Source organism: Lissotriton vulgaris, chromosome 3_1 (genome assembly GCF_964263255.1).
Source record: "Lissotriton vulgaris chromosome 3_1, aLisVul1.2, whole genome shotgun sequence".
Taxonomy (NCBI): Eukaryota; Metazoa; Chordata; class Amphibia; order Caudata; family Salamandridae; genus Lissotriton; species Lissotriton vulgaris.
Window position 1 is genome coordinate 1,516,387,284 of NC_141689.1, and position 25,300 is coordinate 1,516,412,583.

Below are 25,300 nucleotides of genomic sequence, written 5' to 3' on the forward strand. Positions count from 1 at the left end.
TTAATTCGTTATGGCATAAATAGTTGGGCAATGAAATTAGTGCGCCAAGAATTTTCCTACAAAATCTATTCTCTTCAGTTTGAATCCCGCTGCAATTCGCATATCCCCAAACTTCGGCTCCATAAGTAGCCGTTGGTACACATTGCGATTTATATCTGTATCAATGGTACCACTACCTCAGATTCCCTGGGTTGCCGTAAATTAATACTTCTTCCATAAGCCATATGGGCTTTCCATGAGCCAGTTTCCGAGAAAACTAAGCCCAGGTAGGGAAAGGTGCTAGTACTTGTCAAAAGTTCGCTGCCGGATAAAATTGAATTGATAGTGTTTTTTCGGCCCACAGCTCATTATAAAAGATTTTTTTAAATTAGTGCAAAGGTCAAGATCTGTCAAAGACTCAAATCCCGAAACTAAAGTGCGAAGTGCGTTGTGCCCATAAGGACCGCATCATCTGCATATAAAAGCACGGGCAGTAATTTTCCATTAATTTTGGGTACATCACTAGTCATTTTTCCCAGGGTATTATGTAATTCATTTATATAAATAATAAAAAGCAGGGGGGCCAAAACACAACCTTGTCTCACCCCTCGGCCATATTAATATCCCTGGAGACTTCCCCATCATTACTTATTCTCACCCGTGCCTTCAGATCCCTGTGCAAATACGCCAAAAAACTAACCAGTGCCTCATCCGACCCATAATTTAAAAGCATTTCCCATAAATGTGATCTGTTAACAAAATCAAAAGCTGAGGATAAATTTATAAAACCAAGGTATAATGGGGCTTTTTGTGCAACCATATATTTCCCCAAGATAAGATTCAGATTTAGACACTGTTCCACGGTTCCAACATTACTCCTAAAACCCAGTTGACAACAGTTTAAAATATGATTATCTTCCGCCCAGTCCCTAATTCTGTTAAAAACAACCCGGCCCAGAATCTTTAGAGTTTTATCAATTAACGAGATAGGGCGGTAGCAGCTGGGGTTAGATCGGTCCCCTTTTTTAAAAATGGGGACAATAATGCTGGTTGACCAGGTACTCGGGATGGTTGCATTGATCAGAATATTAAAAACGTTCCATAAGAGAGGGGCCCAAAAATCTGGTTCATGTTTTATAAGGTCAATGGATAGCCCATCTGGGCCTGGTGCTTTATTTACCAAGCTTTGTTGTATGGCCTCTTCAACTTCAGATAGTGTAATAGTGATCTTTGAAACTTGGGAACAAATGTTGTTATTATTAGTTGATGAAGCAGTATAAATTCCAGCAAAATGTTCCTCCCATAGTTCACTAGGAATATTACAACTTATGGAGGTAATATGGGGGTAATATTTGTATCCATCGACCTCATACTTTTTACTCCTTTCCAAAATCCAGTTGTGCCATTTAAAGAGGCGGCCTTAACTAGATCATCCCAGTGGACTTTTACTATCTCTTCAGAACATATCTTGGTAGCTTCCTTATAACGGGCTCTTAATAATCTAACTAGTGCTATATCTCTGGGTGAAGCCGCTAATGCTTCACGCAGATCTCTATTAGCCCGTGAACAGGTGCTATCAAACCACCTGGGATTTCTATTTGATTGGGTTACGGGTTTGGAAATTAACAATTTGATACCAGAGCATAGGCCACCAAAGGCTTCAATAATCATCCCACCAGAAGAACTACTTGATAGACATATATCAACAAGCTCAGGATACGTTTGTATCATACGTGCAAGGAGGGCGTTGTTGTCTATCCCCCTCCATATCAGTCTGAGCTTGTCGGTAGATGCCTCCAGGTGTTTTGCCCCTATTTCCCTATGTATATTAAATTTCGAATGCAATCTAATAGTTGTTAAAATGGGATTGTGGTCGCCATGGCTTGTACGTAAAACCTCAGCATTTAACAGGAAATTCTCCAAAGTAGATAATATAAAAACATAATCTATGACAGAAGAACAGCCACGGCCTCTATATGTGGGCAGTGGCCCCTCAGTGTGGTATACACCAGCCTTTTCCATTGCATTGATCAAATTACGGGGTGATATAAAATGATAAAAGTTCCTCCCCTCTTCTGCATGGAATCGCACTCAGTGGAGTAATAGTGTTATTATTGGTGGTGCCTGGTAGGTGGGCATTAAAATCCCCTGCTAACATTATACCATCTATTTTACCATACTTCTGTTCATCATTTAATTTGTCAATAAATTCAAACAATTTGATAAAATTTCTGTTTGCTTGTGACATAAAATCATTGTTGTAAAAATTAATTAAACATATCGAGGCCCCCGGGTATAAATAATGGCTTGAAAATTTGTATTATCCGTAGATATGAGTTTGATACTGCCCTCAACCACTATTTTTAGCCAGATGGATAACCCCCCACTTGGTCGACCAATTTTTTGTCTATTTACAATAGTGTTATGACACGTGAAACCCTCTAGGAACAGTTCGTTTGTGCACCATGTCTCCTGGAACATTAAAATATCGTAGGTGCTGACCAGATCAACCCACTCTACAGAATCCAACTTGGATCTTAATCCCGCTACATTCCAGCTTAAAACATTTATGTTTGAATCTGCATTTTTAAATCGCTAGAACCTGTACCTGATATCAGCGGAACTGTTATCTCAGATGCCGTAAGGGGTGGGGGATTCGGTAGTCAGTCCTGACTCTCCAAGCATGAGAGGGAAGAAAACCGGTTCTGTAAATTCCATGGTGGCGTAAAAGAATTACGCCAACCCTCTGAACAGAACACAGCTCTAGTTTGGTTCTGAGGGTTCCAAATTGGTGTGGGGGGAATATAAAGACCTATAGGGGGTTTATAAAAATAGCCCAATGGTAACGATTGTATATTAGTTGCGACTTGGTGCTGATTAGCTTATACTTGTAGTAGCCATTTTATCAAGGGGGGGTCTAAAATTTATAATTATACAGTCACCTTGGATATTCTTTGTTAAAAGCCCCACCCAGCACACACGTCGTACCATAAGGATATCATTGGTGTGCTCCAACACTAAACCCTTATGTTTTATCAGCCAATCCATGCTCTTATTTTTGAGTTGATCCCATGACTCGGATTGGTCTTTTTTCAGGGTGGGGACGCCAGCTAGGATCACAACGTATGGGCAGGCTTCAGGGGGTAAATTAAGAACATCTTTAGAAGGGTAAGGGACGTCTTTCGGAGCAGTCTCTCCACCTAGAGGCCCCAGCGTCGATGGTGCAGCGGATATTGACACAGGGAGCCTTGACTGACTGACTATTACTAGTTATCTCTCCGGTAGCTACTGCTAAGTTAGATGAAAGTATCGGGGTAGGAGTTGGTTTGGGGAGGCGGTTATCTTTCGGGATACCATGCTTGTCACGGGCGGCATTAATAGTTGGGGGTGGGCATACGCTACTAGCTTTCGATGTACTCTGAGCTATTGCTTCGGTATTTTTATTGCTCCCTGTTGCTTTATCAGCAACAAAAATGTTATTATTCTTAGACTCAGGTTTTCTAACCAAATTTTATAGTCTATCCAGCCGTTTAAATAAAGCAGTGAACTGTTTATCAATTAATTACTTTAAACAATCATAAACTGAATCTGTTAAGGTGTCGATTGAAAAGTCCCCCAATTTACCCTGTATACCATATGTTATCATATGATCAGTTTGTGTGTGGGCAGAGTAGATAGTTTCTTCAACTGGGGTCAAATCCACGATATCAGTCAATGTGGGCTCTGTGGGACCCTTTGGGGCTGGGGACGGTCCTCGCTTCCACATGCTTTGCGGGGTGGGTTGAGTTTTTGAGCAGACCGGCTGTTTCCTTTTATTTAATGTTGGTTTTGTTGCTCCTCTCTCCCTTTTTCCGACCACTGTATCAGCAGCCGTGATATCTGTAGACAAGTCCCCATTCCTGGCGTTAGTTTGTGACAGTACGTTAACACTATCGCCATCAACAACAAGTTCAGGCTGAGGCTCAGGTTCGGGTTCCAGGACCTTAGTTGACATATCACGCTTGCTGTGAGTGATGATCAAAATCTCTGGTGACAATGGGGGCGGGATGTATAAATTGCCCTGATCAGCTCCACCCTAATGAAAGCCGATGGGGCGTCGGTAGACTCATAGAGAGTCTTCTTTCAGTTAATTCAATCTCAGTTGTGACCATGTTTGCCACTTCTACCAGCATGCTTTCTATAACAGTCACAGACGAAGGCTTACGGCCAGGTATAGCTGAGCGTTTCCCCATAGTATAATATAACAGTTAACTCCCGTTTCCTCCGGCAAAGCTTAGAGGGGTGGCCCAGCCCTGCCTCGATCTGCCCCAGACGGCCACAGATGGCCCGTCCTTTGCCCGGGCTTAGCCCGGCGCCACCCGCGTGCGTCCCGCGGGCGGGAGGCGTTCTGCTGTTAAGTAGCGCCTCCGGGCGCTGGCTGTAGCGTCACCGGTGCGCCGGTGTAGTGCTGGGGCACCTGGGGCTTGTAGTTGTAACAGCCGTTCCCCTCACGGCGCTGGAAACACTGCTACGCTGCCCCGCCACCGTTTCCCTCATGACCGGAGCTTCCGCCTGGTAAGTGCCACTTTTAGTTACTTTCACTTCTTGATCTTTAGAGTTCCAAATGCCCTCACTAGACTCCTAAACTTGTTTAAGTTCATGTTACAACTTGTTCATTGTAATATCTGATGTTTTTTTCAACTTGGTTTAATGTGGCAATGTTTACATTCTCACCTCAAATCTCAATGTTTTACGAATGCAAGGTGAGTTGGATAAACATGTGCTAGGTTTTTGCTTTTGTCTGTTCTAAATTAGACGGATTTTGTACTGGTCTGTTTGTTTATTGTCTGGTTCGAGTCGTTTCAAAGTGTGATGCCAAAGCAGCAGAGGCCACGACATGGATGCTGTTTGTATTCTCGTTGCTTGGTTAGTAAGTAGTCATGGAAGCACTAGAAAACTCAGGAACTCAAGATTCTGGTTGGAGCCTTCTTCTCACATGTTTATTGCCAAGCCCAGTGTGCGGCACAGAAGGTGTGGTTTAAATATCTTTCCTTTTAAAATGGCTGCTGAGATTTCATAATCGTATATGAGATTGTGGACGGATTTCTAGAGGTTTCCACAATGTTCTCAATATTTCCACAATGTTCTATAAATTGGGGTAGTTTTCTAGATAGAAAAAACTTTCCTAAACGGGCCTGGTACCACATATCCATAACTTTCACTACCAAGGTGTTCATGATAGTATGACTTTTTCTAAAAATGATGTTTTGGAACACCACTTCTTAGCATGGTGTACATTTTCCATGCCATAACTGTAGATGTCCATTTGTGTGCAGAGTGGTAACTCGGGTTGTAAAATTGAGGTTTTAGGGGGGTACACGTCTTCCTATACTTCTTGCTGTATGGGTGGTTATGATATTAGGTCATGATCGGTGACTTCTTAAAAAGAGGGTCCGCTGAATTTTGAGATCCGGATTAAGGTTTTGTGTTTTTGCTCTTTGGAAAAGTTCGAAAGAGTTCAATCTCTTTCACCTTCTCAAGTAAGAAGTTGGGAAAACTCAATTCTTCCCTTTTATTGAGTTTGTAATAGCTATGTGCAGTGTTTTACAGTGTGGACTTTTTTTGGTAAAGTTTCAGCTAGCTCATTTTCCATCTTTTTAGAAGAGGATGGGAATACTAAAAAAAAAGTGTAGTTACTACATTAAGTAGAGAGTTGAGACTGGTTCATAGGAGACAGTCTTTTGTGCTATCTTCGTTTAAAGGCTTGGAGGGATTTCGTTTCACCATTAAATTCTTTCCAGAACCCCAGATCTAAATTTTGTTGTTTGTTTGCTTTTTCAAGGGTTTTGAGGCTAGCTCCTCTATGATCCCTGCCATGGTTTAAGTCTATTGAACTGTAAGATAATTTTGTCCCAATTTTGAGGGGAGACTTTGAAGTGCATGTCTGATGTTTGTGACCCAGTGTTTTCTTTTTGTTTGGTTAGTGATTTCGATTTTTATTGAGTTCAGTGAGAAGAAGATGAAGGTACATGTGCGCTATGTCGGAGGGTCAGTGGGACCTGTGAAGGGTGAGAGGAGAGGACAAGTGTTTACTCTGTGTTGGAGAAAGTATACTGTGGAGGGGCTTCCTAATTGTGTAATTCTTCTGATGGATACTTTCAAATGCCCAGTTAAATGTGAAAATATTTCCCAGCAATTTCCTCTTGCACCAGTAGGGGGAATTGTTTGGCTCTGCTTTGGGTCTGTCCAAGCCCGGAAGTGAATAAGGGTGATCTATAACTGCCATCCACGTGCGTCAATGGTAGTTATTTTCTTCACCACCTTCTGACAATGATCCTGAGCTCGCGCTAGCTTCTGTCATCTTTTTTTCCACAAAATATCCCAGTGTGCAAGAGACAGCTCTTCTCTGTCTTACCCCCACCCCAGCCCCTTCCTTCCAAACCTCAGGATTTAAGCCTTGCGAAAATTGCCACATAGAGATGTCAGTGATGGACCCTTACACTGTCATACTCTAGTGTCTGGGCTTCTGATGTCCAAAAATTGTGCAACAACTGTGCTTCGATGAATCCGAAAGCCATCTGGGATGGCGAAGGTTAAACTATGTCACTGGGCATGGCAGGAAAGCTTGTAAAGCCTGGTACCGCTCCAAATCTTCAGATAAGTCAATGAAAAAACAGTTAAAGGTGAACGTGATGTCTCTTTCCACCGCTCATTAAGACAAGCTGCATGGATGGTGGGGTACCTCTTGGTCCTGAACCCCCACCACAGAACCAATTATACAGCTTGTCACGATTTATTCCGATTTACTGGGGCTGTCAGCAAAGGCGCAACAGACGCAAGTGTTCAAGGAGGTGACATTGCTTATCCTTGGTACCCTTCTGAACTTCTCTGGTGAGCCTTGGGCTCCAGAGAGCTGTGTAGGCCTTCAGTTGGGTTACTACTGGTGGATCCGCCTCTGATGCCGACTGTGCCTCTCGAACCCATTCTGGGGTCTGTTTCCACTCCAGGGCTGACACCCGGTCATACTCCTCAACCAGCACATAGATCGACGCCGGTTCGCCACACGTTGACGCCTGCACCGACACCAGAGGAAGAAACAATTGTCCTTCAGATTTGGAAACGAATCCACTGCAATCTTGACTGACGTTGCATGTACCTCACTCCACCCGGCCTCATTTCAGATTATGGAACGCTTTCTCTAACACACAGGTTTGCAGACCGTGAACACCATGATGACTATGAAGTGGATGATGAATGGCAACTATATGAGGAGGAAAAGTTATTTTGGATCAACAGGATGCCAGTGGTCTGGACATATCTCCAGGCAGCGGTCCTCGATCTTCAGCTACATTCAGTGGAAGTAAAAACAAATGTTCTCACAGAAGTTCTACAACCAGCGCAGAGCAGCTCTTCTGAATCATTGTATCCGCAAGAAACTCTTCAGGGCACCTGTCATGATCAGGATCTTTCACCCCTGTCAACTGACAAACTGGCAGACGATATAGGCAAGCTCCCGTTCACCAATATTTCTTTCAAACACCCAACACCGGAGGGTTTAGTAGTTCAAGCCTCCACTTGCAGGCTAAACCCTAATGCATTACTCCTCCAGACAGAGTCCAAATGCATTGAGGCATTTTGAGAAGTGGATATTCTCCTCTGCCAACCTTGCCCTCAGGTCTGTGAATTCAGGTTGCCTCTTGGGACGCTACTCGCACATTTTGTGGGACATGGTGAGCGACATCCTGCCCACAGTCCCAGATGATTTTCAAGCAAATCCCCCAACAAATCATACAAGTTGGCAAAGATGCAAAGTATCTAATTCGCTCTGGCACGGCCACTACCGACTTCTTGAAAGGGCGGTTGGTGCTAGCATGGTGCTTCGGTGCCATGCATGGATCAGATATACAGACTTTTCAGGCCATGTTCATGCGTCACTACCGGACATGCTATTTGATGGCACCAGCCTCTTTTGGGACGAGGCAGGATAGACCCTAGAGCTTTTTAAGGAGAGTAAGGCTACAGCATGCTCCCTTGGCCTTGCACCATCTGCACAGCAGTTTACCCAACAACACCACCCCTTTTGAGGATTTAGAAAAGGCAACGTTAAAATCTGCCTCTTCAGAAAGAGGCCTCGCAAGCCTTTCGAGGTAGAGATCTATGATCCAGTTGGCAGCATTAAGGCCCCCACAGGGGCTATGCATTACACAATACCCTGCAGCTGCTGCTTCAAAACCCATTTAGTTTGCCTTCAGCTGCGCATTGCCACCTGGTTGGAAGCCGGATTAGTTATTACCATCACAGGAGGCGAAGAATCGCATCAGGCAGATGGGTTCTTGAAATCCTCCAAGATGGATGCACCTAAGCTATCCTGTTTTAGGTTTAAATCAATAATAACTGATAAAACCCTACCGAAAGGGCATTACCCCTTATCAGTGTAATCATAAAAGCATTGATAAACACCCACACAGCCACAAAGTTAAAATGCCATTCAAAGAAAATAAAGTGAGAGAATTTGTAAATTTTTATTTTGTCCTGAAGTTGCTAACAGTGCGACTTTGTAAGGCAGCATCAAGACAGACTGCATAGGATTAGTCTTTTTGCATTTTCTTGTTAAGCAAAGTCACTAAAATGTATTTTTCCTTTTGCCTCTGTCGATTTTGTATGCTTGGATTAAAGGTGCCAGGTTTAGAAGCATATTTTCAGGTCTGACCTGATTATTTTATCACTGCAGAGAACCTGGGAATAATAAATCATACTTGGTATTTTGGCTATCATTAGTTGTAACTGATTGGAGAAATGACTGACTCTTGGAATCTTGGTCAATATGTACTGTTATATTTTTCCATAGTCATAATTGGTAAACCCCTTTGATACATCAGACCTCTTCGCTCAAGAGTCAGTATTGTTAGCATGTCAATTGCTTAACACCGCAGGCTTTAAACATGTATAGTGACAGGTATATGCAAAAGTGTACAGTCGCCATGTGTACTGGACAGTGATAAAAACATTGCAGAAGACTTTCCACTTATCAAAGCAGCAGAAAAAATAATAGCTCCAATGTGTCCCATTGTCACATGTGGCATATTCAGCTAATCTAATAATAGCCATAGAAATGTTGCCATTTACTCTTTAGCAATAGTTTTGAGCCCATATTTGCAATGCCAACAGCAAAATGTTCAAGTCCCAGAAAAAAGTGATCTGGCGTTTAAAAAGTCAGGACTGACTTCGTGTGACACTTGACATGGGATGGGGGTAGTTACGAATCTCCACACAACAAAAGCAGCAACACTTTCCTGTAGTCAGGCAAGGATTGCAGAAAAGCAGTGGCAAGCACGTTGAAAGCATCAGTTTTCAGGTGTTATTACAATGCAGTGCTATAACCTAATGTGGTATAATTCAAAATTATAAACGTTCTGCAAAGTAATATGCGGTTGGCAAAGTTGACCACTCCTACAATGTCCTAATATTAATTAAGGAGTAGGCCAATTGACTTCACTCAAAACTGTGACCAAGGAATTTGTGTATTCAAAAACATTTGAATCTATCACTTTCTTATTTTTGTAATCCACTAATCGTCATGTGAAAACAGAGAGAGACAAGAAAGAGTTAGTGTGAAAAGTATTGAGATGTGAGAGAGGGCAGGTGAGTCTGCCTCAGTGAGAGTGCAATACATAGATTTCTATCCTTATAACAGACTACCTGAAGTCCCTTGGACACAATTTTATTTGGAATACACTACATACCCTGCAATACTTCTCCTTCAACTAAAATATGTGCCTTATACAAATCAATGCAAAAAAGCAACATGTGTTTAGACACTGGAAAACACAGTACCTTTCTATTTTGGGGCTTAGACAGCTGAATAAACATACATTTCACAAAGTTTGTAAAAAGGTGAGAAAACACAGTTGAAAACAGTATAGCCTAAATGCGCTTTCTTTTCTACCCGCTCCTCTACACATGTCACCTATGCCATTTCCGGAGGACCACTTGCCCATTCTACAGAAAAGTCCAGGCTCTCCTGGACAAGGTGCCCATAGAAAGGGTGCGGGCATCCATGATCAGGACAGGCGGCTACTCCTGTTACTTTATGGTTCAGAAAAAACCTGCAGGGCTTTGTCCTATTTTACATCTTCGCATTATGAACTTTTTCCTCAAAAAGGCAAGTTCAAGATGCTCACTCTGGTCAAATTTGTCTGTCTTGGATCCAGACGACTGATTGGTGGCATTGGGTTTGCAGGATGCCTATTTTCACATCCCTGTCCTGCAGTCCCATAGGCACTACCTGCAGTTTCAGTTAGACCACAGCACTTTCAGTGCTTTGTGCTCCTCCTCAGTCTAACCTGTGCACCTCAGATGTTCACAGAAGTAATGGTAGTGGAAGTTTCCTATTATTGGAGGTTTGGAATACCAGTCTTCCGATACCTTGACGTTTTTGAAGGTGGGCTTACCTCAAACAGTCTTCTTCCCCCTCAAGACAGCCAAGCTGTTGACATCAATGGGAATTTCCATCAATGTGCCTAAGTCCGACCTTATTACTTCACAGAGAGCTGTTTTCACATCATTCTGTTGGTGTTGCAAACAATTGGCTGGGCAATGAAATACTCCTCCCGTCCATCAAAGTGGACTGGGTGCAGGTCCTCACGGACAACAACACAGCCACAAGGTACTGCAACTAGCAGGGTTAAGTGGGGTCATGGGTTCTGTATCAAGAAGCACTACAGCACTGGAGCTGGTTGAGTTGTCAGGGCACCTCCCTCATTGTAAAAAACCTGGCAGGATCTTTAAATGCCAGGGCAGATGAACTCCATGGCATTGCTTAGCAGGTCACAAATAGCAGCTACACTCAGAGGTGGTGCAAGGAATCTTCCAGTAATGGAGAGAACACTGACTTGCTCTTTTCACCACTTCCAAGAACAGTGTTCAAAGTTTTGCAGGTTGAAATTCCCAAGGCAGTTCTCCGTCAGGGATGCGTTTGAGTGGGACTATAGCTCCGAACTCCTCTACACCTTCCTGCTTCTACCTCTGCTACCTAACATCTAGAAGATCAGGAGTGACTGGGCCTAAGCTATTCTAATGGTCCGGATAGGGCCAGGAGAGTGTGGTAACCAGAACTTCTGTCCACAAGCATCTGTTCTCTGATCCGGTTGCTTATTAGGGAGGACCTTCTATCGTGACAGCATGACAAGGTCTTGCAACTGAGACTGCATAACTTCCTTAACCCTGCCGGCATTCTTTCCCCAGCCTCAACGGTGCCTGTAGATTGAACAGTGATAGTTGATTCCTTTTGATCTCCCTCCAGGGGTAATGCATGTAATTCTGACAGCTAGGCATCCCTCCACCAAAACCATCTATGCGGGATGCTATGAAAAGTTGGTTGTGTTGTGTTCTTCAAGGAATATCCGGCCCGACATGCCCAGTTGTTTTGACACCCTTTTCATTAGCAAAAAAAACAATTGATGGACAGAATGCAGAACAATGTCATACATTCACCCTTGGCCTAAATCCATCGTTTTTATTTATTTATTTTCCTCACCATGCCATTCCAGTTTGGACTTTCAGCCCTCATCAGCCAGGATAGCTTGGCTCCAGTGGCATGGAGCACAGGACCCACATCTGGGCATACCTGTCCTGTCCCACTCGGGGTGATATATGCAAAAAGAACAATTGATGGACAGAAGGCAGAACAATGGGGTGGTGTGGTGAGCAAAAGCATGATGGATTAAACCCAGATCCTTGTGACTGGGGGTGAATGTTTGCATTGTCCAGCATAACGTCCATAAATTGTTTCTTTTGCATATGTCGCCCTAAGTGGGAAGGGTATGCCCAGACGTGGGTCCCGTGCTCACTACACCACTGGATTCAAGCTAGCCTGGCTGATGAAGGGTGATGCCTTGAAACCGGTCCCAGGATGCTTGTTTCCGGTCCAGGGAGGACCTGGCTTGGCAGTTCGGGCTGGACTGGTCCCAAAAGGAACAGGGTCAAGACTGATTTGCATACGACTGGGTCCAAACTGGGGTGGTGTGGTGAGCAAAAGCATGATGGGTCAAACCCAGATCCTGGTGACTGGGGGTGAATGTTTGCATTGTCTAGCATTCCGTCCATCAATTGTTTCTTTTGCATATGTGACCCTTTTTATTAGCCCAGCAGGGTATTGCTGTGGCTATAATTAAAGATTATTTGTCAGCTTTATCAGCCTTTTTATGGTTGCCTTATCCACCATCTCTGTGTAAATCTTGTGTTGCATTTTTTAAAAGGGCTGCCCCACATGTTTCAGCCAAAACCCTTTGTGATGCCCAAGTGGTATTTGAATTTGGTACTTACATTTCTAATGTGCACCCCATTTGAATCAATGCACAGTTGAGCTCTACTGTTACTAACCTTGAAGGCAGGGCCCCTTATAGCAATCACATCCTCTTGTCTCGTGAGTGAGATACAAGCATTCTGTCAAGGAACCATACTCCACCTTCTTCCCACACAAGCTAGTGCTAAGGACTAAGGTAGCATTCCTCCCAAAACCTATCATGACTTTCCAAAGCTGGCATTCTATAACCCTGCCAGCATTCTTTGCCCCTCCTCATCCATCCAAGGAAGAAGAAAGACTCCATCGCTTGGATCTTTAAAAGAGCCTAGAGCTTCCACATTAATCACACCAGGGACCATCAGATGGACAAACCAATCTTTGTTGGGTTCTGTGGGACAAAGAATTGGTAAGCAGTGCAAAGGCAGACCATCTCCAGATGGATTGACCTTTGTATAAATACCTGCTAAGGATTGTCCAAGAAACCCCCTCCAGAAGGCTTGAAAGGCTCATTCCCCCAGAGTCAAGGCAGCTACCACCACACTGGCAGAAAGAGTGCAGGTTTAGGACATCTGCCAAGCTGTGATATTTGCATCAGTTCACTAAGCATCATTTCTACCGGAATAGCCAGGTCAGGGGAAAGGGCCACTTTCCCATTCAATCCTACAGGACCTTTTGGTGTGAGCCATTCCACAGACCCACCACCTTAGGAGGTACTGCTATTGTATCTCTTGACAAGGTGTGGAATCTAAGTTAGAAGTAGCCATCAGAAGAACATGTTGCTTACCTTCGGTAACGCTCTTTGCAATGGAAACTCTATCCAACCTCAGATTCCTCACAGACCAACCCTCTTTGACATTATGTGGTATAGGCTCCTTTTTCCAATGCTAAAAAGGTGACCATAAGAGATCTGCACAGTGTCCAGTCTGATTTAACAAGGGCTCTGTGTCTAAAGACGCAAACAAATATCTGAAAATACTGACTTTGATGTCAGGAGTTGGTGATCTTCTGTGGTGCCAAACCTACTTCCAGGGCCATCTGACAGATGTGGAGCTGCACGACACCACCTACTAGTGCACGAAACAATTGATGAGAAATGTATGGATCCAGTCTGGCACCTGGAGTTATTCACCAAGTGAAGAATCTGTGGTTAGAGTATCTGGCAGAAACTGCACTATGGAAGGTAAGTAACTAGTTCTTGATCAAGAGCATTTAGAAAATGAGTCTTATGTTCTTTGACACCTAAGGGTAGTTTGTGAAGACTCTCATGCAGTGATTTTGCAAGTGAAGAATAGGGCAATTTTCAATCTACTTTTTTAATGTAATGGTAGTGTCCTAAAATAAGTGCTTCTGGGTACTGCCTGAATGTTTGGTCTGGTATATTTTAAGCGAGATTGGACCTTCTTTTTTGAGGGAGGCTGCGATAAACTTGTTAGTGGTTTTGTATGTCTTGCTAGGAAATAATTTTCCACTAGTGATTTAAATTAAAAGGGATAAGCAAAAGCAAATTGACAGAATTTTTACGAAAGCGAATTACTAACTGAGACCTCCTTCAATTAATATGCAGTTTAAGCTCTTATTTCTTTCTAATCATTGAGACATTAACACCTTGGCTGCTAGGCGTTTCCCCCCCCCTGTGCTGGAAATTGCTTTATTACTTTATTCATGACGAGCTCAGCTCGTCATCAGCACAGCTCAACTGTGCATCATGACGAGCTGAGCTCGTCATGAGCATCGAAAGGGCTAAGTGCCAATGACCATAAACTGTTCCTGTTCGTCCTTTTACTATGGTCAAGGATAGGAAATTCCTGTAGTCCCTCTTTTTTGTTTTGCAGAGGACAGATAATGCAAGATTCTTAATCCTTTTTCTTCTTTGGTGGGGTCAGGCAGATGAACATTCTGCTGATGATCAGGTGCCTTTTCAGCCACTTGCAGTAAAAACTAGCATTGGAAATGCAATAGGGCTCGCATTAGGAAAGTTTGAGCTATTGGTCTTATAAATGAATTTGTTTTATGTATGTGTTATTTTTTGAAATGGCTAAATTAATAGCTTTGTAATTTACAATGGCAATAGTTATAACTTTCGCAAATGTGACATCTATAGCATTTGTAATGCAACATGTTTCTGTATTTATGTGACTTAGATGTATTGCAGTGTAGTTCCTATTTTCCCTATAGGCCCTGCGCATTGGAATAACATAAACAGCAGCGTAGACGTAGAAGTGCGGTCTTCCAGGTCTCTACTGACTATGCTAAACTTAATTGGGTTTGTACCAACTAGCTCAGAGGTCACTGGAAACTTTCTTGACTGAATAGGAAGTGATCAGCTCCCCTGGCACAGACAAGAAGGGATTCAGTTTTTCAACAACCGCATAAACATGACAGCTTTGCTCCTTGGAATAAGAGTCAATCTCTAGAGTCGTGTGAAACAATAGACAGTTATTTTACTCAGTCAGTTGTGCAAGAATTACTTTCACCAAGATGCAGAGAATAGAGAGACAGGCGTTTTCAATAAAAGGTATTATTTATTGAACAGTCTTTCTTCTCATGCAAGAGAAATGAATTGCCACAATTGCAAGACTTGTTATTATAAAAAGTGCGTACAGTAGGATCAGTATTGCGAAATAATACTGTAAAAGCATTGATATGGTTTCTTAGCCATACAATAGTTAAAATGAATAAAATATATACATTCATATATACATTAGGCTAACATACTCAACTGGTGCTTCTAACTACGCCTACCCCAGTGTACCTGACCTAAGCCTAATACTTGGGAGGGAGTAAGTAGCAAGTTAAGTTGGTTTTGCCAAGGTTTGCTTCAAGAATTCTCTCTAAGGGTTTAGTCAACACTGTACCTCTGGAATAGAATGTTGGAGGGCTTGTATCTCCTTCCAGGACTCGATATCCCAGTCACTCGCAAGAGTAGGCTGAAAATGCCGGAGCTGGATTTTCTCGGCAGGGGAAAAGACAGTGTCTCTCTCAGCGCGTCAAGGAGGAGGAGGGGCAGCGTCCGTGGGCTTCTAGCATCTGCTGGGCTCTGCGCGGGACAGCTGTTCGGCTCCTGAATTCACCACACCATCGCTCTTGCTTAAGGCAACGTTGGTAATATTTATACCTGAAAGATGCCTTGTTTGACGTAAGTTTTTGGACATAAGACGTCAATAAAGATGTCACTAGGAAGTGATCGTTCTTACAGTGCTCATTAGAGTTCTATTACTAATCAAAACAAAGCAAGCGGGGCTTTCCCAGGCTGCTGGGGGTTTTATCTTGTTGAAGAACTCGGAGTGTAATCTAGGAATCTAAGATAGTGGCTTCTGCTGTGTCATGTACTGTAATGAGCTGCAGAGGCGAGTTTCTGAAATATGGCTGAAATATGGCTCTGATCATTTATGCCATTATAGCGGTATGAATGGATTATAGCCGTATAGGGGCATAAGGTCACAATATTGATTGGGGTCCTAGATAGAACACGACACCCACTCCACGATTTTATGTCCATCAAATTACTAAAAACTAAAGCAATAAGATGCGCGTGTAACATTACCCACCCCAAAATACATACTGCATTTGAAATGGTGTATTTGAAATACATCAAAATATAGTTACTGTACGGTATTTAAGCATAGAAATCATTCAAAAATTATAGCATATGCAATCAGTTGAACGATTTTGCGAAAAAATTACACATGAAATATCTCTTCATACAGAAAGTAGGGCGAGATAATTTCATCACATATAAATACATTTGCTGTAAAAAGTGCTAGAGGCAGAGGTAAAGTTATTTTGTCTCTAGATTCACTAAAAATAGAAGTTCTGTTCTTTATGAATAGGTCTACTTTAAGCAAAGAATTCGTGCCAGAAAAAAAAGGTAAATATTTTGAAAAAGTTCAATTCAATAAAAACTTTTCATGGTGAACGGGGAATAGAGTTCCAACGTTTCTCAGTAGCTTTGTTGATCAAAACTGAAGGCCGAATTCAGAGTTCACGCGAACGCTGTGTGTCGGAATGTGTTCCAAAAATTATTATTTCTGTCCAGGGGAGAACATCATATCAGACAGGCTCTCAAAGAACTGGTCTACAAAATCAGGTGACAGTTCGACCAAGTTCGATAACGCTGTAACTTGGCAGGTGTGAGAATGATTGCTATCATCAATGTCTGGATCAGCAATGCTCACAGAAGGTCGTACCTGGGTGATGTTGCTTTTACTTCTTGCTCCACTGTCACCACCTAGTCGTAGCACAGGAGTCTCAACGAATGCCGTCATCAGGATTGGTAGCCGCTGGGGACAACACAATGCATGAGCCGTTACAGGACTTAGCAAGGTATCGATATCCATTGGTACTGCTGATGGAAGTGCAAGACCGGTGTCTAACACGCATTCATCTCCGCATAGCATACATCGAAGCACAGGTAAGATGCAGGTCTGCCATATAGGTCTGAATGAAAGAAACCAGGTCATGTTCAGATCTCTCAGCCTGGCTAATCCAAGGACTCTAGTTATCCGGTCCTGGTAGCGTACTGCTAGGATCGTTTCTTCCATCCCTGCCGGAGTCATGTCTGTGTCTTGGCTTGCCATATCGGAGCAGGAGGGTCAAAAATAAAATGCCTGCTACAAGTCCCAAAATAAGGGGTATGCCGCCAAAGACAGAATGGACAAAATTGGGAATGATTCCCAGAATTGCTTTGAATGGTGTTAGCAGTCCCGAAAAAATCTTCTTAAATACGCCTGGGATACCTACGGCATCTGACATATTTAGAATTTGGCTAAGCATTTCTGTGAAATGCACGGGGCAATTTGTTGATAAAAGGTCATGTATCTCCGAAGCCGTCCTTGCAACTTGGAGATCATACGTCTCTTTTGATGACGTGATGGGCACTGTTGTCTGTAAAAGCACAGACTTCATTCTGCTTAAAGTATCAATTCGTATAGAAGAGACATTCAAAGTCGGCCAAATCGGCGTCTCGGAATCTTCATGGCCGTTTGGAAACAATGCTTGCATACAACAAGTGACCATGGAAGTTACGTGAACGAGATATGCTTTCCCTGGCAAGAGGCCACAACAGCTGTGATCTGTTATTAGAATGTAACTCCCGTTAGAGAGCTGCTTAAAGAAAGGCTCTATCTGCGTTGCAGGTGTGACATGTTGGTGGCATGAAAGGTTGTTTGAACTTCCTTCACAGGCCCCGTGTAAAAAATACCCTGGCACAAAAGTATACCGCTTAGTGAATGTTTGCAATTTTCACCACTATGAAATACATTTTTGTTGCTGTCACTATAGCAAGTGTGTGTATATGGTAATTTCCATGTTGAATTAATGTACCCTTTACCCAAACGTTCATACTGGCCAGTCGGTATATATTCAAGGCACTTTCTAAATCGGAAAGTTGTTATCGGAATTGTGATAATCCCGTGTATTATCCATTCAATGACAGGACTTTCTGACATTGTCAATGGTAATCTCTCAAGTTTTTCTATGCTCAGGATTGTATAGTCTGCTCCTTTCTGTGCCAAGCTGATTTTGTTTATCAGTAAGGTTAAAGATGGAAAACCATGACGTTGTGTTGATTGAACGCCATGGCACATAGCCTGAACGAAGATTTTGCAGCGTCCAGCCTAGCTGTACAATAGAACGCAATTGTGACTGGCCATGTTGTAACATTAGCAAGTCTTTGTCTATTATATCTATGGCAGATGATACAATACTGTCCAGAGAATATATTCTGGAGGACAGAGTCATTAACCCGTTGTCCACAACAGAAAGTGATTTTTCCAAATTAATACGATCAATTTCTCGTATTTTTTCAGCTGTTTCAATTTGTGTTACTTTCCAAACCTCGTTGTAAGCCGCATATGCACTCGCCGCTATGAAACGTTTTTGACGCTGTTTGCGTGGTCCCAGAATGAAATCGCGCAAATCAGCACCATCTTTAAGTAAAGATAAGTGTTGCTTAATTTCTGGCAGTGTGGATGTTTCTAGCCATTCAAGGCACAGCTTTCCTACACTGTATGTTGTTACTATCCCTGGATGTTGTCTCTGGGAGTATCTAGGGTCTGGTATGGTCATTTTTAACCCCTGTGTTTTATTCAGGAATCTATCTTGACAGTTATTAGTGTCTGTTGGCCAGATTAACCACTTTTTCCAACCGGGGTGTGTTCTGTTTAGATGTAAAATTTTAGATACGTCTATTTCAATATCTGTGGTTGCATTATCAGGTATTGGCTTTGAAATAGACGGTTTGTTAAGGTCCTTTATCTTAGCTAGGCCAAGACAGGTTGTCTGTTGAATTGTGTCATTTAAGAACATTATTTGTTCTGGGATCATGCAGGCTCAAAATAATGCTTCTAGGCCTTGTACCTGCCAATCTTTTGTACCCCAGATTGTTTTTTGTTTCAATGTTGTTTTCCAAAAATCAAAACCAAATGTCATAATTTTTTCATAAAATGCTTCTGAATATATCAATTTAGTATTTGTCAGCTTAGTTTTTGTCCCTGTTTTATCCAACAGTTTATAATAAAACGTTTCTGCATCACTTGTGTTAAACCCTGAGAAGTAATGGAATTTCTCATAGAATGTATTAGAACTAATTTTAGGTGGAGTAGCACAATGTTCCCATTGATTATATTTAAAAACATTTCTAGGTTGTGCAGATTTATGTAAGTAATGGTCTCCGTAATGTGAGAAGCAATACATTTGTTCATAATTAGACGAACCTTGTAAATAATCATGTTCTGTAAATCTAGCTGACAACACTAAATCAGACATCATATTATGAATACTTTCAAAATCCCAATCATCAGAAAATGTACCTGGTTTTACAAAGTCACTTAACGAAACCTTGAACTGGTGAGGATATTTCAAGATCTCGACCGGGCCATATACATCATAGTCAGTCTTGTCCCATACTACCCCGCCGGGTATTGGAATGGCTGTGACATTTACTGATGACAGTTCTCTTTTCTTCACATGAGATGATCTGTGTGGTTTCAGGACTAAGTTGATGTTCTGACTTGCTGTGTCCATTGAACTGTATTTTCTTTCCTAAAATTAAAACCAATATTAGGCTTAGTAGGAGTATAAGTACCCCCGATATAATCCAATACTCAATCAATGGTGCATCTAGATATACTTCTTTGATTTGAAGAAAGAATTCCGTAGCGTTTTCTTCAAAAGTCTGTTTCTGGCGTTACTTCAGGGTCGCTTGGATCTTCAGAAAAGGTATCGAAGTTGATGAAGTAGCCAGAGGCAGTTCTGTCAATTGTTGGAATTGTTCTCTCAATTTGTCTTTCAGTAGCACATTCTGATGCCACATCATTGTAGATCGGTGTTTCACGACAAACTGTTTCAATCTGTGTTTCAAGAGGCACGAGTTCCATGGCATTATTGCATAGTCCCTCTCTGTGCACTGTAGGTTTATCAAATGTGATTAGTCTTTCAGTTTGAACCTCTTGGATTGTTGCAAGTTTGGGTATTCCGTTGTTTCTCCGGAGTCCACTGGGCCTACTGTTGATTATAGGCCACATGTTTGTGGTTTTACCAGGTCGATTGATACAACTCTGTTCTCCTTTTTACCAGCAAGGGGCGGTAGTACTACTGATCTCGTTCCGTTGATTGACAAGACAGGTACTGCTTTTCTATAAGAAGGCCCATATTCCTTCTTCACCGCTATTTTCTCTCTGACTAGATCCCCAATCTTTGGAATCCAGACAGGTCTTGCTGGGGCTGGTGGTGCCTCTTCAGTGGTAGTTGACTGGTGCTTTAACTTTATGTTGCTTAAGGATTTTCTCGTTTCATTCAAGTCCTGTAAAACAGCCAAACGGTCTTTGATTTCAAATTCTTTATTCTTATTTTTTACTGCTGATGCCTGACTATCGAGGTCCTTAACATGCATTCTAGTTCCGAACAATAGTTTGTATGGGCTGAAACCTTTTAGAGAATTTCTTGACAAATTATTTAGACTGGGACACTTATTAAATGTTTGACCCACCCATCACCCGAACCTAATACCTTCGCAGTTATAGATTGCTTTATGTCTCGGTTTTTTCTTTCAACCACACTGTTCCCCTCAGGGTGTGATGGACAAGAGTATCGCAACTCAACGCCCATGCTGGCCATGGCCTCCTTATAAGCTCGAGAGCTGAAAGCAGGACCCTGGTCAGAATGGAACATGGCAATTGCGTATGTGCCGATAAAGACTCGCAGATCTTTTATAACCGTTTTGGCTTCAGCCGAGCGCTGGGGCCACATTTTTAAGTGAATTCTAGTCTTAGACAGTTAATAGGACGCTGGATTGCATATAGACAGCATTACGCTACCTACATACCAGGCCATGGCATTACTCCGCTTGATTCGCTGCTGCGATCTCTGTCGCAGTCGGGACAGTTCTTTACATATTTATAGTGGTGCAGGCTCATCCCCGGCCACCAGTATACTGATTGTAATTCAGTCAGAGATTCCTTCATCTGATTGTGCCTTGGACCTTCACCCATGTGTGTGTCTGCTATTAATAACTTTCTCCTGTTCATGTTTGGAATTACTCTATCCCCCACTCCAGGGATTCGAGCAAAAGGAACGGAGTTTGCATCAATTACGTATGCATAATTGAGTGGATAGTTCAGGGGTAGCGCTGCACAGCTGCCTTTTAAAGACGTTTTTACTGCCAGCATAGTGTCCCCGTCTATGTATGTTCCTGAACGCTTTTTTGTGGCTACGGAAGCCGGTTTAGTTGCTTCCGCTGTGGCTGTATTAGCCAATGAATTCCCTGCAACGTGAACGCCATCACGTTGATGACTCAGAGTGTGTATCACGTGAGTCTTTTGTAGTTCTTTCTGTAAAAGAACTACTTGTTTCCAAAGCATTTTATGCTTGATTGTGGCACCTGTGTCATCTTTGTAATTATTTTGAACCCAGCTCTGTAATTTATTATTGTAAGAGTTGACGCAATAATGCGAATCGCACACGATTAGTGTCGGGAATTCACGTTCTGCATTTTAAAGCACCATCTTTAAAGATCTGATTTCAGTTCTCTGAGCCAAACAGATTCTCACTGATTCAGTTTTTGTTATCTTCGGTCTGAATTTATCGCAAAGCCAGCGACCTATAACAATCGCACAGGCTGCATCGTAGGTCTTATCTTCTACGTTGTAATGTTGTATGAATCTGTCTGTATAGATTATACAAGAGTACTGTTGGAGAGGCAGAATTTCGAATGGCAGAGGATATTCTTGTTCATATTTTAAATCATTCCGTTTTTCAAATTGTGGAGCAAAATAGTATTTCACGTCGTCCGCTCCAAGAGAATTAACCCACTGTATCCATTTTGGATCCAGTGACACTGTAGGCAGGTTTACTGGGCTGAATAGCGCCTCGAAGGCGGATTCCGCTGTGAGGACATTGATCCTTTTGCCATGTGCTAGTTCTCGTTCTGTAGCTATAGCAGTCTGCACTGCGTTCACAATATTTTCTGTGAGACTGAATGTTTTTTCCGCTTGTGTGTACAAGTGTGATTTGCAAGCTATTGGTACCTTTTCTCCCTCATTAGAGGTCAGGTACGTGAATCCGCATCTTCCTGGGATGACTCGGATTACAAGGTTGCGTGTGTTGTCACGTGTGTCTAATTTCGTTTTTGCTAACAAGTCTGTTTGCAGTGACCTCAAAATTTCTGTGTGTTTTTGAGTCCAGTTGATTGGTTTGAAATCAGGTTTAATCAGTTCGTAGAGAGGTTTTACCCTCTCCGCATAATTTAGAATGTAAGTTCTTCCGAAATTCAGGAAGCCTAGAATCGATTGTAAGTTCTTCAAAGTTTTTGGTGCTTGGAGTACAGCACACTTCTCTAAGAAGTCGTCCGCTAGGCTTTTCCCTTCACTTGATAGTTCGTATCCTAAAAATAAGACTGTCAGATGGGCAATTCGAGACTTTTTAAAGTTGAATTTGTAACCCTCTGCTGCGAAACCGAGTATTATGGTGTTCACCCTTTTCAAGTGAGTCTCCAAGTCGTCGTCAGTGAGATAGATATCATCCACATAAGATAATGCCTCATCATATATTTGTAGTAACTCTGTTACTCTGACTGAAAATAATCCTGGGCTGTTCTAGAACCCCTGTGGGAGCCTACAGAAAATTTTCTGCGACCCCATTATTGAGAAAGCGGTCAAGTACCTGCTTTCTGGTGCAATATTTTGACAAAAGAAACCGTTAGATATATCTAATGTCGTTTTATATTTTTTGCGAACTATGTTATTCATTAGTGCAGCACTATGCGAATTTTGTACTGCAAATGTTTTACAACATGAGTTAAGGTGTCTGTATCCAAGACTAGACGATATGAATTGTCTGGTTTGGAGACAGGAGACAAAGGATTGTTCATTTGAGAGGTGCATGTTTCAATCACCCCCTGGTATTCAAGTTGATCTAAAATCTCCCTGACTTGTTTTTTAGCTTCTTGCTTAATTGGATACTGCCTCTGAGCAGTCGGTTGATTGTTTAATTGGATTCTGTGAGGAGGAGAGTCCTCATCCCATCCTACATGATTCTTATACAATGCAGGTGCTTGAGCAACTGCCCATTTCCTTGCATAAGTATATTTCTTGTGAATTGGAATGTGATTCGAGAAGGCAGGCATAATCATTTCTTCGCCACGAGGGCACTCCCTGACAAACTCCGGGGGCCAATCTTTCTCAGCTAACAGGATGTTATAGCCTTTTGAGAGGTTATCTCAAAATAGACCCCTTATTTTCCGAGTCTTATCTCCCTCTATACGCAGTGTTATTTCGTATATCTTATGAGGTTCGCTAACTCTGGTGTCGGCAGTTTCTACTTGAATGTATTCATTCGTGTTCACTGTCTCCAGATGATTCATCAGGATCTTGCGAGCTATGCTGATTTCTGCTGCACTGTCTAGCATTGTTTGTGCCCACTCCCCGTTTTTCAGTTGTGTCCTCAGTATTCTCGGCATGTTCGATTACTCTAATACTGGCTACCTTCTTTCTTGGAAATTGTGATTTTTTATTTTGAGCAGGTTCCTTGTCTTTGGACTTGATGTGCTCTCCTGGGTCTGATCGTCCTCTTCTTTCCGATTTCTGCGAAAAAGATCGAGAGGGACGTGTATCAATACTTTGATATCTATCAGGTTTTTTCAAGTTATCCCTATTTCTAAGGTTATATCTTTTCTCAGAGGGCTCCCTATGGGGAGACTGGTTTTCTCGAGTCGGAGTTCTTTCCCTCCGTCGAGGAGACCTTCCTCTGGACTGGAAAACTTTTTCCTTGGGAGTGGATTGTTTATTTCCATCCCAGCTCTTTTTAGGAGTGTTTGAATTACTTTTAATAAATCATTTTTCAGGATTTTCGAGTAGTTGGGGATTAACTGGTTTCCCACCCAAGCTGTCTCTACCTAATTCTTCATAACATTTTTCTATAATTCTGGCAAGCTCAATTGGTTGATCTGTTATATCTGTTTCCTTCAACTTCTGGCGGATCGCCACAGATGCTGCTTCTCCTTTTATATTGGCTAGTAATATAGCCGAGACCTGCTTAAAGTATTTCAGTCATTTCATACCAAGAGTTAAAGCAGGTTCTGGACCGTATTCATTCTGAATCTGTTTTAGCACATCTGGTATTACCGCCATGGACTGGACACCATGTGTTTTTGTGTAAATGGAAGCAAAGACTGTACCCCAAGTGTCACAGTCCTCCACGTGTGGTGCGACCCCCATTGGAAGGCAGATGGTCAGAATTCTGTGTTTCTCAATAGGGGTAGTATTCGGAAATACTGCCTCTATTTGAGTAATTTTCTGTGCTAACCAGAAAGGAATTTGTTCCCGTTTTATGGGTGTTTTACCAAGACATGATGTATGTTCTGTGGTGTAATTTTATTTGTGTTCCCCTGATGAGGGGTCAGCTGTGGGACATTAGCAGCTGTTTGAACTGTTGCAGTCCGCATTACATATTGGACTAACTGTCTATGTATTTTAATTAATGTTTTTAGCTGTGCTAACAGCTCTTCTTTCGACATTTTTGCAATGTCCGGATGTGGTGTGTAGCTGGCTAGAACCGGCCACGTTGCTCCTGGTCTACCTAGTGGACCGAGCCTGGTAATATGATCATTGTGTTTTAGGGCGCCTTTAAACCTGAGCAGGTGTTCTTGGTATTTTAATGGGATTTCAATCTCCTCGAAAGGAGCGTACTCCTCCGGTGGATCCTCTATTATGTAATAGTGGAACTCACGTGTTTGCCGCTGGAAATTTTATCCAAGAATAGAATACCTCTGTCTGCCGATATTCGTGTGCCTCTATCACGAAGACAACTTTGCCACCTTGTGTGGTCAGTCCGTTTTCTATAAGTTTTAACGTTATAGTTTTTCTTAGGTTGACCGGGATGTCTATTGCACCCGGTTCAGTAATCCCTGTATCATCGGGACTCGCATATACTGCGGCATCAGTTCCGTTGTTTGACATTGTATAAATGCAAGTTTTGCAGAGCAGGTCTCCAAGGAGACAAAGATTAGGTGCACAATATTTTGGAACACTGTATCCTTCAACGTTGAATAAACCAGAGCTTTGCATAGGAATCTCTTCCTCCTAAGTTCGGGCGGATTTTAGCCTTTCACCCACTCCAGACGTCTATTGGAGTATTTACGGGAAAAAGGGTCTGTGTGAAAAAGCACGACTGAGTTACTCTAACGTCTTGCGTTAGTTTTATTGCCTTACCAAACGTTGGGCGCCATGTAGTGTAGTTCCTATTTTCCCTATAGGCCCTGCGCATTGGAATAACATAAACAGCAGCGTAGACGTAGAAGTGCGGTCTTCCAGGTCTCTACTGACTATGCTAAACTTAATTGGGTTTGTACCAACTAGCTCAGAGGTCACTGGAAACTTTCTTGACTGAATAGGAAGTGATCAGCTCCCCAGGCTCAGACAAGAAGGGATTCAGTTTTCCAACAACCGCATAAACATGACAACTTTGCTCCTTAGAATAAGAGTCAATCTCTAGAGTCGTGTGAAACAATAGACAGTTATTTTACTCAGTCAGTTGTGCAAGAAT